We start from the raw sequence: 12,226 nt of genomic DNA on the forward strand, positions 1-12,226 counted from the left end.
ACTATCTGACACATGAAAGTGCGCCTTAATTTCATTGCCCTTGATTCATACTCTGGACCATAGTTGAGGGATAGGTCTAGGCCTAGTCCTTGCAACACACTATAGATTTGCGTGCGGCAGAGGCCAGAACTCAAAAGTCACGGTACCAGATACAAGTAGGTGGTAACTCAGGGCGGGGGAAAACACCTGTTGTCCGTGGAGGGGAAATTCCCATCTCAAAAATCTACATTAAAAATAAATTAATATTATTCTTTTTTAAATATCTGTTTGATGCCAGTCCATATGACTTTAATATCTGCCTTTGGGATTCCATGTTACAAGTCCATAGGGTGCATATATCCTTTGTGTGCTTAATAAAATGTTGGAAATTCTACAAATCCTCACTCCTACACCCAAGTACTCTCATGCTACCATTCTACACTCTGCTCTGTCTGAAGAACAGCTCAACATTTTCAAAATTCTGCAATTCGGCATTGATATGGCTTGTGTAAATTATTTTTGGGGAAATGTACATGTATTATGTATTAACTATTTAATTTTAATACTGTAGGTGATTGAAATTACGGACGAAGAAAGCAAGATTTAGCACCAGACAACTGAATGTTAGTGCCATAAGAAGGATTATTTTGAAAAACTGAAGGACATCCAGCATTCTAAGTTTAAACAATTTCCAGAATCTAGGTGTGGCGAGGAAGTGGGAGCTGAGGAAAGTACTATACCTGTAAGTGAAGTCTCTAATTTTGCATTTCATTAACCCAGAGCAAAGCCATATCTGTGCACACAGCATCAGAAATAATCCCAGAAAGACCAATCACAACATCCTCATCTGAAATATTATCAGAAAGACAAATTACCTCAGCATTACAGAATAACGTTCATCTAAAGCATCATGTAATTTCAGAGAGGAAGCACACACTGCATAAAAGAAATATATAACAAAAGGTTTCTTCTGCAAACCATCAAAGAAAAGACTCTGAAAGAAGACTCCGAAGCTGACACGTTAACAACCAAAAGATTGGAAAATCTCCTCTGTTCAACAAGCGTTTTTAACCAGTTACACAAGTTTGAGATTATCTGCCTCGGGATATAACACCTCAACCCACTCTGCTCATTCGGGCGAAAACCTTAAAAATTCACCACTTTATTGTGTTGTTCGTGACCATCTCAGATTGTTTCCTTTTTTATTGTGTACTGTTCTGTAATTCTATGTAAATCGCCTCAACCTTATCTGTTGTGCAGGAATGATATGTAAAACTGTTAAATATCAAAATGGATTAAATGAGCACCGTTGCGCTATAGCTAATGTAAATAAATCCTCGTCTTCAGAACTACAATCCTTAACCTTACACCAAACACAGAACGGGTAAAAGGAACTGATGTTCTGTGACTGATGAGCCACAATATTACTGTGCATGTTCTAATGTTCTCAGTTACTGCCATTGCGCCAGTGCAAAAAGGTACTTCTCAGTTTAATCATTAAATATCAGACTAACTCCTTATCACTGCATTGCTAAGAACCTATGCAAATTGATTTGAGAAAAACTTCAGTCACAAAATAAGTTGCTGCCGGAGAGGCTATAACCAAAAGACTATTATCTGCTACAAACATTTCGACAGGTGTTACAGGGCTGCATCCAGACATATTTTGCTCAATGCAAGTGTTAAGAAGATTACACACAATATCTTTTAGAGATAAATGCTGAACATTATCTAAACAAGCCAGACTCTAAAATCGGGTTCACTCTTACCGTGGCATATAAGCAAGAGAAAACTAAATGTAGAGATATTAACTCTAGGAATACACATTTTAAAAACACGGGCTGTGAGAACAATTTCAGTGTTCAAACCCGCCTCAATCAAAGCAAAATAACCCAAGTTGGGGAAAAAGTTACCTGTGCCAAAAAAGATTCAGCCATAAATCTCATCTCACTGAATTTGAGAGAATGCACACTGGGAAAATCCTCTCTCAGTGCTCTGAATGGCAAAAAAGTTTCAGCCGTAAATCTAATCTCACTACGCATATGAGAATCCACACTGGGGAAAAACCTTATCAGTGCTCTGAATGCCAGAAAAGGTTTAGTTTCAAACCGCAACTTTCTCTACATGCATTAACCCACTCTGTGGAAAACCCTTATCAGTGCTCTGAATGCCAAAAAAGTTTCAGCAGTAAATTTTATCTCACTGAACATATAAGAATCCACACTGGGGAAAAACCTTATCAGTGCTCTGAATGCCAGGAAAGGTTTTATAACAAACAACGTCTTTCTCGACATGTTATAACCCACTCAGGCGAAAAACCTTACCAGTGCTCTGAATGCCAGAAATCTTTCATTTACAAAAACAATCTCACTAAGCATATAAGAACCCACTCTGGGGAAAAACCTTTTCAGTGCTCTGAATGCCAGAAATGTTTCAGTCAAAAATCCAGTCTCACTCTGCATAGAAGAACCCACACTGGGGATAAACCTTTTCAGTGCTCTGAATGCCAGAAATGTTTCAGTTGCAAAGGCAAACTCACTGTACATACAAGAATCCACACTGGGGAAAAACCTTATCAGTGCTCTGAATGCCAGGAAAGGTTTGGTAACAAAGAAAGTCTTTCTCGACATGCAATAACCCACACTGGGGACAAACCTTATCAGTGCTCTGAATGCCAAGAAAAGTTTTATAACAAACAAAGTCTTTCTCGACATGTAATAACCCACTCTGTGGAAAAACCTTACCAGTGCTCTGAATGCCAGAAATATTTCAGTGATGAAAGAGACCTTACTCGACATACAAGGACCCACACTGGGGAAAAACCTTATCAGTGCTCTGAATGCCAGAAAAGGTTTTGTAAAAAACAAAGTCTTTCTCTACATGTATTAAGCCACACTGGGGAAAAACCTTACCAGTGCTCTGAATGCCAGAAATATTTCAGTAAAAAAAGAGACCTTACTGTACATACAAGGACCCACACTGGGGAAAAACCTTATCAGTGCTCTGAATGCCAGAAAAGGTTTTGTAAAAAACAAAGTCTTTCTCTACATGTATTAACCCACACTGGGGAAAAACCTCACCAGTGCTCTGAATGTCAGAAATATTTCATTAGAAAAATAGGACTTATTATACATATAAGGACCCACACTGGAGAAAAACCTTATCAGTGCACGGATTGCCAGAAATGTTTCAATACCCAACCCGAGCTCACTTGGCATAGAAGAACCCACACTGGAGAGAAACCTTATCAGTGCCTGGAATGCCAGAAATGTTTCATTGACAAAAACAGTCTCACTCATCATATAATAACCCACACTGGGGAAAAACCTTTTAAGTGCTCTGAATGCCAGAAATGTTTCAGTGTAAAAATCAAACTCACTAAACATACAAGAATCCACACTGGGGAAAAACCATATCAGTGCTCTGAATGCCAGAAAAGGTTTGGTAACAAACAAAGTCTTTCTAATCATGCAGTGACCCATTTTGTGGAACAACCTTATCAGTGCTCTGAATGCCAGAAATGTTTCAATGAAAAACGCCATCTCACGGTGCATATAAGAACCCACACTGGGGAAAAACCTTATCAGTGCTCTGAATGCCAGAAATGTTTCAATGTAAAATGCCAACTCAAGGTGCATATAAGAACCCACACTGGGGAAAAACCTTATCAGTGCTCTGAATGCCAGAAATTTTTCAGTTTAAAAAGTAGTCTCTCACAGCACATAAGAATCCACACTGGGGAAAAACCTTATCAGTGCTCTGAAAGCCAGGAAAGGTTTTGTAACCAACAAAGCCTTTCTCAACATTCAATAACCCATTCTGTGGAACATCCTTATCAGTGCTCTGAATGCCAGAAATGTTTCAGTATAAAAAGTAGTCTCACACGGCACATAAGAATCCACACTGGGGAAAGACCTTATCAGTGCATTGAATGCCACAAATGTTTCAGTGAAAAAATCAATCTCACTCGCCATATAAGAACCCACACTGGGGAAAAACCTTATCAGTGCACGGATTGCCAGAAATGTTTCAATACCCATACCCAGTTCACTCGGCATAGAAGAACCCACACAGGAGAGCAACCTTATCAGTGCCCGGAATGCCAGAAATGTTTCATTGACAAAAACGGTCTCACTCATCATATAAGAACCCACACTGGGGAGAAACCTTATCAGTGCTCCGAATGCCAAAAATGTTTCAGCCGTAAATCTGATCTCACTGCACATGGGAGAATCCACACTGGGGGAAACACATCAGTGCTCTAAATGTCAGAAAAGATTCAGAGGTAGTGATGGTTACATGCACCATAAGAAAACACACCATCAAAAATACTTCAGTGCTCCAAGTGCCAGAAAAGCATCATCAATTTTAAATGCAATCTCACTCTACATGAGCAGACGCACACAGCGAAGAAACATTACCTATGCTGTGAATGCCATAAATTCCTATTTTTTTATAGGCACAGCCTCACTAACCATAATCCACTCCATACTGATGAAAACCTTATGAGTGCTCTGAATGCCAGAAAAGCTGCAGAGAAAAATGCTATCTCACCATGAGAAACTCCACACTGGAGAAAATCCTTATGACATAAAAGCTTGAATCTGAAAGATAGTGTTATGCTTCATGAGAGATCCCACTCTGGGAAAAAACCTTACGAGTGCTCGAAATGCAAGCAAAGTTTTGGTCACAAATTACTTCTCACTTTTCATGAGCAAACTCACACGGGAGAAAAAAGCCTTGTGTGTTCTGAATGTCAGATAAGGTTTAATCACGAATACAATGTCACTTCACATGAGAGAATTCACACTGGACTAAAGCCTTATACAGGAGGGGAAAGCCAGAAACGTTATACTCATAAAGGAGATCTCACTAAACATGAGAAATGCACCCACACCAGTTAAAAAGTAAGGCGTATCTTGAGTTGCAGAAAAGCTTCTAACAACCTGACTTTACATGAGAGAACACATATTGTAGTTTCAATAGGATTAATCAAGAAATTCTTGCAGGATAACTTAGGCTGCCCGCATGCAACCTCCAAAGAAATTTCAGGCCTTGAAAATATTTGAATTGCAACAAAATCCACAATTTGAGTATCTGAAAGTTACAAAACTCTCAAGGTCTTTACTTGACACAGAGAAGTGTTAGTACTTGCAAACATCAACTAATTAACAAAAAATTCACAATATTAATGTCTTACATTTTCTCCACCCAAAAGGTTTCTACTCACACTTGTTTCTTAACATATGACTGAAATCTAGAATTTCATGATAAGATTAGGCTAGGCGGTGTTCCTCAATGAAGAACTCTGCAGGGAGAGGCTGAGGAGAGAGTGCATCAGTGAAGGGACGGCGCAAGGAGAGGCTGAGGAGAGTGCATCAGTGAAGGGACAGTGCAGGGACAGTGCAGGGAGAGGCTGAGGAGAGAGTGCATCAGTGAAGGGACAGTGCAGGGACAGTGCAGGGAGAGGCTGAGGAGAGAGTGCATCAGTGAAGGGACAGTGCAGGGAGAGGCTGAGCAGAGAGTGCATCAGTGAAGGGACGGTGCAGGGAGAGGCTGAGCAGAGAGTGCATCAGTGAAGGGGCAGTGCAGGGACAGTGCAGGGAGAGGCTGAGGAGAGAGTGCATCAGTGAAGGGACAGTGCAGGGAGAGGCTGAGCAGAGAGTGCAGCAGTGAAGGGATGGTGAAGGGAGAGGCTGAGGAGAGAGTGCATCAGTGAAAGGATGGTGCAGGGAGAGGCTGAGGAGAAAGTGCAGCAGTAAAAGGATGGTGCAGTGAGAGACTGAGGAGAGTGCAACAGTGAAGAGACGGTATAGTGGAGCTGAGGAGAGAGTGAAGGGATGGTGCAGTAAGAGGCTGAGGAGAGTGCTTCAGTGAAGCGATGGTCCTGTGAGATGCTGAGGAGAGAGTGCAGCAGTGAGTGATGGTGCAGTGGAGGAGTGAGGGCTGCAGCCTGGATGGGGGGGGCTGAGCAGAGAGTGCAGCAGTGAAGCGATGGCGCAGGGAGAGGTTGAGGAGAGAGTGCAGCAGTAAAAGGACAGTGCAGTGTAAAAATAAAAATATGCCTTACCTCTAACATAAACTAAAATCAACATACATACCTGCCTGAACAACTCCGTGCACAGCGGTGCACATCGCTGAAGGGAATCGCCACGGGCCATGTTGAACCTAGAAAAGAGAGAATAAACATCTGAGAGTAGCCCCCCACTTACCTCCTCCATCACCAGCTTCGGAGAAGCCACACGGATAGCAATCCCCATGTCTGCAAGCTTGTCCAGCACATCCTGTAAGTCTAGGTTACGCCGGGACTTGGCTCGGGACAATGCGCGACCCTGAAAGATCTTTAAATGCCGAGGAGCGGGCGATTACTGACGGATGTCGTGGCGTCATTCAGGTTCAGCTGGAGCACGTTTCCCAGGAAGGGCAGCGGGGCGGGCCCTGTGGGTCACCGGTGCGAGGGATACCACAGCCTCCGGAGCTCCAGCAGCAGCAGTATGGGGCAGACCAGTTTGGGAACTTAAATCAGATATACGCTATTGTCTTTGGTATTGTGCGCTAAATGCGCCGAACAGGCCATTTTGTGATAAGGTAGCGCTACAAAAACACAGCCATTAAAACATACATAATAAAGTGTCAGTCAGTTCTCCCCCTTTAAAATTGTGCGGGGAAATGATTCTGTAAAAAAGATCAATATTAGATTAAACAATTATGATTTGGCGGTAGTCAGATGCCCTTTTTTCTGTTCTCAAAATTAGTGATGCTGCACACTTTCTACTAACTCCGTATAACTCTTCTTTTTCAATGATCTCTTTTCTTAGGTGCTATGTAGAGCGCCAAGATGCTTCTTTTCTGTCTCTTAGCCACACAGGTATTCTCTTCTGTCCCGTGCCAGTGCTAGCTCAAAAAATTATGTAGAATATAAATTAAGTAGCAATGTAGGTGAGAATGAGCATTTTACATAAGTGGCAAGTTAGTGGCGGAGTTCACAGGGTGTACATTTCCGTAAGAGGGTGTGTCTGCTTCATCACAATGCCCTTAACCCCTCCGCCCTGACTGAAGCGTACCTGCGGAGGTCAGGGCGGAGAACATTTTCAGAAACACTCTAAAAAGGACTACAAATTGCGTTTGTTTCTTTTAATACCACAGTGCAAAGGTTGAAAATGCTTTACTGTGGCAGAAGATGCATTCAGCGACATTTCGCCCAAAATGCACTCTGTAACCAAAAGTTCACTCAGAATTATTTAAGAAAGCGACGCATTTAAACACCTGTTCATGAATATCAACTAACCCGCTCACCATCTCTCATGCGCTCCCTCATGCACATGTAATCAACTGTGATGATCCCACACCCCAATTCTCGCTGGTACTGCTCAGCTGGATTCTCTGCACATAAGGTGCTATCTATTAGCCTTCTCGCATGCAGCACCAAGTTGAAACCATCGAGCTTTCTCCCACTGCACATCTAGGACTCATTTGCCTTATCACCTTCAGACATCCAGACTACATAACCAGTCTTCAGAGTAGTAGGTGCGCCTCTAATATTTGATTTAACTGTGTTTTTCACATTAGCTGTAAATGCCACTCAGTAAACAACCGGCAGTAGTGGAAAGCAGTGACCTATAACCCCAAAAGCGTTGCACACCTCGTGCAGCTTATACCCCGCCCACTAGTGAATGGCTTGGAACGGATTCGCACCCCCTCAATAGGGAACCAGGCCGTGCCCAGGGGATGCCCTTCTGGCACGGTGGAAAAATATGCTGCCCCCAGTACTGCAGTCAGCATGCCAGCCAGCTGCAGGCCGCCCCTGGGGAGCACCCCGGACCCAGGCTGCGTATGGGGGGGTCAGGTGGACTTCCTTCCCTTTGGACGGAGGAGTTCGGCCCTCCACAATGAAAAAGAATCAATCAGTTCTACCGGGATCCCTAGTCAGACAAAGGCCCGGCTCCGGATTCTCCCCGAGCTCACCCACTCCCAGGATACCGACCTTCAGGAGATCCTGCAGCCGAGACTGGCACCGAGGAGGACGGGGACGGCGAGGCAGAACAGGCTGGCGTCGGGGCGCTCTTCTTGGCTGACTTCTTCTCCTTCTTCCAGGGGAACTCTGCTGCCAGGGGCAGCCCCCCAGGCTAGGCCAGGGCCGGGTGCGGGGGCTGCTGGGCCCCTCCATTCAAGAGCCGCTTCTGGCCGCGGGCCCTGGGCTGGCTGCCGCTGCCACCGCCGCTGCTGAGGTTGCCGTGGCCGCGGCTGGGGATGCTCTGCTCGAAAGGAGGAGGAATTAATGTCGAGTCCTTGATTGATGAAGTTTGAAATGTCTCCAAAGCTGAGGAGGGAGCTGAGGCGGTGAATGGCGAAGCCAAGGAGGAGCAGCCGAGGCGCTCAAATACATGGAGAGCGGGCGGGGGGCGGGAAACAGACAGGGGGAAGTAGGCACAAACAGACACGGACAGAGAAAATACATGGAGAGCGTGAGGGGGCGGGAAACAGACAGGGGGAAGAAGGCACGGAGGGAAACAAACACGGGCTTACCTTCACTGCGAAGGATAGAAAATGGCGGACACAAGCTTCCGGATTTTGAGGATTTATGGGCGTGGTTTTGCTGTCCTGAGTGACGGACGACGTCACAGGGCTAAAGAACGCAAAAAATCACGCCCCCAAATCCGAAAAAGACGGGGCTTCTTTGGAGGGACGGCTCTCTCCTCCAATTACCGAGACCTAAAAAGGTTAAAAACCTGGCTCTACCCTCGAGTATGCTCCTTGGCATCCTGCTAACTCCTTCCTGGCAGGGGACACAGTCTCTCGGCCCTAAGCTAGTCGCCTGCATCACAGCGCCAGGTTACCCGTAGGGTGTCAGTTGCGCTTTACAAATAATGATAAATAAATAAATAAATAATTGTTCACCCTGTTCACTCTACGCCAGAGCAGCTTCTGCCTTTTTTCTGAGAATTAGCAAAATCCAGACTCTCTCACTCTACTATGAACGTTTTTCTGGCTGCACTTTTCAAATTCCGTCAGGATGGCTCCAATTCTCTTTATTCTTCAAGAAATATTCAACAATTTTTCAAAGGCTTATTTCAGATGTTCCCTAAAATTCGACGCCCGCCTCCTCCTTGGTATCTGAACATTGTGTTGGCACAACTCATGAAGTCCCCATTTGAGCCCATTCGTAGGGCTGATCTTAAATTCATCTCCTTGAAGACATCGCTGCTTTTAGCTCTTACATCGAGTCAGCGAGATACAAGCTTTTACTATCAAACCACCTTTTCTTCAATTCACCAAAGACGCTGTGGTGCTCCGCACTAATCCGACCTTAATTCCTAAAGTTCCATCTGATTGCCACCTGAATGAGCCTGTCATCTTAAAGTCTTTTTCCCTAATCCACAGCAATAGCAAATTTCTCCGTACATGAAGAGCTAGGTATACCATTTCTATGTGATAAAATAGCAGTAAACCCTCTAGTATGTTGGCTAAATTGTTGGTTAAATAACGATGTACCTCTTACTCAGCTTATATTGAGGGAAGCGCTAACATGGGAAAACAGGCTTAAGGTTCCATGGATAAAGTATTTAAGTAACTGCTTCAGGGAAATTGGGCGCCCGAACTCTTCTTAACTCCAAAATCCATTACGAAACTGGATGTTATTCTTGTGAAGAACGCTTTTATCTCTTCCAGGTACTTAGTCAGGGACGCCGGTGAAATAAGGAAAGGAAGTGTACGAAAACATGGGCTATTAAAAACAACTTTGCTCATGGAACCGTCCCTGTCATGGCCAATGTCAAGCTATGATCGTTTTCTGTTGACAAGGTTCAGGCTGGATTTATTTCACTTATTGCTGGCCGTGCCAAAGGGATCCTACCGTGGACAAGTGTTGCCGGCTTGCGGCTGCGACGAAAAGTCTCCGCAAGACCTGGCACACTTTTTATTCTTCTGTCCGTTTTACATTATACCACGGAGGTTATATTTAAAACCCTGTCTTAAAAAATTGAATTTCTCTCAATTTAGACCAGCACTTTATTATCTTCAGATGCTAAGCTGTGATTGTACCCTATTTGTATGCAGTTTTTTAAAATTAGCACTCAAATTTAGGAAAAGTATGGAAGGTTAATTGTACCGGTAATAGATATATCTCTAGAAAAATACTAACCTTTTTATATCCTCTGAACACTCCTTTTTAACATTTTGAGTGTACATCCTGGCTGTAACTTTTTGTAACCTTTTATAATCAATTTAATCTAGCTGTTTTTAACTTCTTTATGTAAATACGAGTCAATATATGTTTTGTGTGTAATGCTTTTATGGTTGTTATTTTAAATAACCGAATAAAGTTATTTGACTTGACTAATCCACAGTTGCCAGCAGAAAAGACTTTACATTCTCTAGATGTTAAGAGATGTTTGAAATGTTATTTGCAAAGAACAACCAGTATCCGTAAAACTGATCAGCTCTTCATAGCCTACGGCAGGATGCGTAAAGAACCTCCAGTTGCTAAACAGACTATTGCATATTGGATATCTAGAGCAATTTCCTCTTGCAATCAGCAAGCAGGCAAGACACTTCATGTAACGATTAAAGCGCACTCTACTAGAGCAGTCTCCTCTTCTACTTCTCTCTTTGCTGGTGTGCCTCTTCATCAGATTTGCAGAGCTGCCACCAAGCACTACTGTCTGGAAGCTGCCAACAATGCTGATACAGCTGTGGGGCAAGCGGTGCTACGTAATCTTTTTAAGTAAGGTGAGCCTCTGTTTTTTACCTCCTCCTGCACACATTGTATATATGTATATATTTCTGTTTTTGCAGATGTGCCCATGTTTACAGCTATAATGTAATATACGTATATGTATTCTCTCATACTCTGTTTATGGTTTACTTATGGTTTACCATGCACAGTTCTCAAATTACTGCTATCTACTCTGATTCAAGCGTGTGAATCTATGAAAGATACCCCAATACTGGAGAAGAACATAAGTTACTTACCTGAAAACTGTGGTTGTCCAGTATTGGTATCTTTCATAGATTCACATGCGACCCACCCACCTCCCCTCAGAGGCTCCCCTCTTCTCCTTGGCTTTTATGCCACACTTGTGCTAAAAAATCTGAGAGCCTGCGCCTCTGAGGAGAAGGTTCCAGAGAGTTCTGTTGCCTGATTGGCTGGAATTTGGACCATATCTAATGACTTGGACAAGTTATTAAAGTGACAAGTTTTTTCCTATTACCTTCTATGTTACAATACGTCCTATTGCTCTTTTAGCTATGCTTTCACTATGCTATTGCTATATTGCTATTTATTCTATGTACCGTGGGACTCACACTTCGACGACAGGCATTCAAGCATGTGAATCTATCAAAGATACCAATACTGGAAAACCACAATTTACAGGTAAGTAACTTATGTTCATCTTCCTGATCTTATGGAGCTGAAAAAAGCAGGTAGAGACCACCGTCCCAATCTGGGATTTCATAGACATATCCCAGTCAATTGTGATGCCAAGGCTTTTAGTTGATCAAGATCACGGGTACTCATAGTACGGCCCGCGGGCCGCCAGCGGCCCGGCAAACCTTCCTTGGTGGCCCACGGACCTTGCAGACATCATACCCGTGATTTAAAAAATTTTTTTTTAAAGAGTTTCTGCAAACACTGGGCGCGACTCTGTGAGAGTCTGCTGCTCTGTGGGGGCACGCCATTCCAGTGATAGTCAGAGTGGAGCTGCAAGGGCACTAAGAGGTGAAATACAAAAGCCTCATTAACATGAAAATGTTCTTTTAAAGTCCTGTGAAGTGCTCAGGTGCGGCTGTATGTGTGTATGTGTGCCCGTGAAGCTATCTCAGCTGGGGCACACACAGGCAGGGTGAGATGAAAGAGGGAGACAGAGGGAGGTAGAGGGAGATAGACAGAGGGAGAGTGAGGGAGAGTGGGACAGGGAGGTAGAGGGAGGGAGAGCGGGAAAGGGAGGGAGAGCGGGAAAGGGCAGCAGAGGGAGGGAGAGCGATGGAGAGCGATGGAGAGCGATGGAGGCAGAGGGAGGGAGAGAGGGAGAGAGGAAGGGAAAGGGAGGCAGGAAGGGAGAGGGAGGGAGGGAGGGAAAGGGAGGCAGAGGGAGAGAGAGTGAGGGAGAGGGAGGGAGGAAGGGAAAGGGAGGCAGAGGGATCGAGGAAGAGGGAGGGAGGAAGGGAAAGGGAGGCAGAGGGAGGGAGAGTGAGGGAGAGGGAGGGAGGGAAAGGGAGGCAGAGGGAGGGAGAGCGAGGGAAGAAG

At 44.2% G+C, this 12,226-nt stretch overlaps 1 long non-coding RNA gene across 1 annotated transcript in view; it reads left to right on the forward strand.

Annotated features, from left to right (window-relative positions):
• Window positions 1–556: 556 nt before the first annotated feature.
• Window positions 557–12,226, forward strand: part of LOC144806543 (uncharacterized) — a 68,196-nt gene continuing 56,526 nt past the window's right edge. The window contains exon 1 of the long non-coding RNA XR_013605827.1: window positions 557–721. This is a non-coding gene — a long non-coding RNA (uncharacterized LOC144806543). The remainder of the gene's footprint in view (window positions 722–12,226) is intronic.

The sequence above is a fragment of the Lissotriton helveticus genome, assembly GCF_964261635.1.
Source record: "Lissotriton helveticus chromosome 1_1 unlocalized genomic scaffold, aLisHel1.1 SUPER_1_unloc_82, whole genome shotgun sequence".
Lineage (NCBI taxonomy): Eukaryota > Metazoa > Chordata > Amphibia > Caudata > Salamandridae > Lissotriton > Lissotriton helveticus.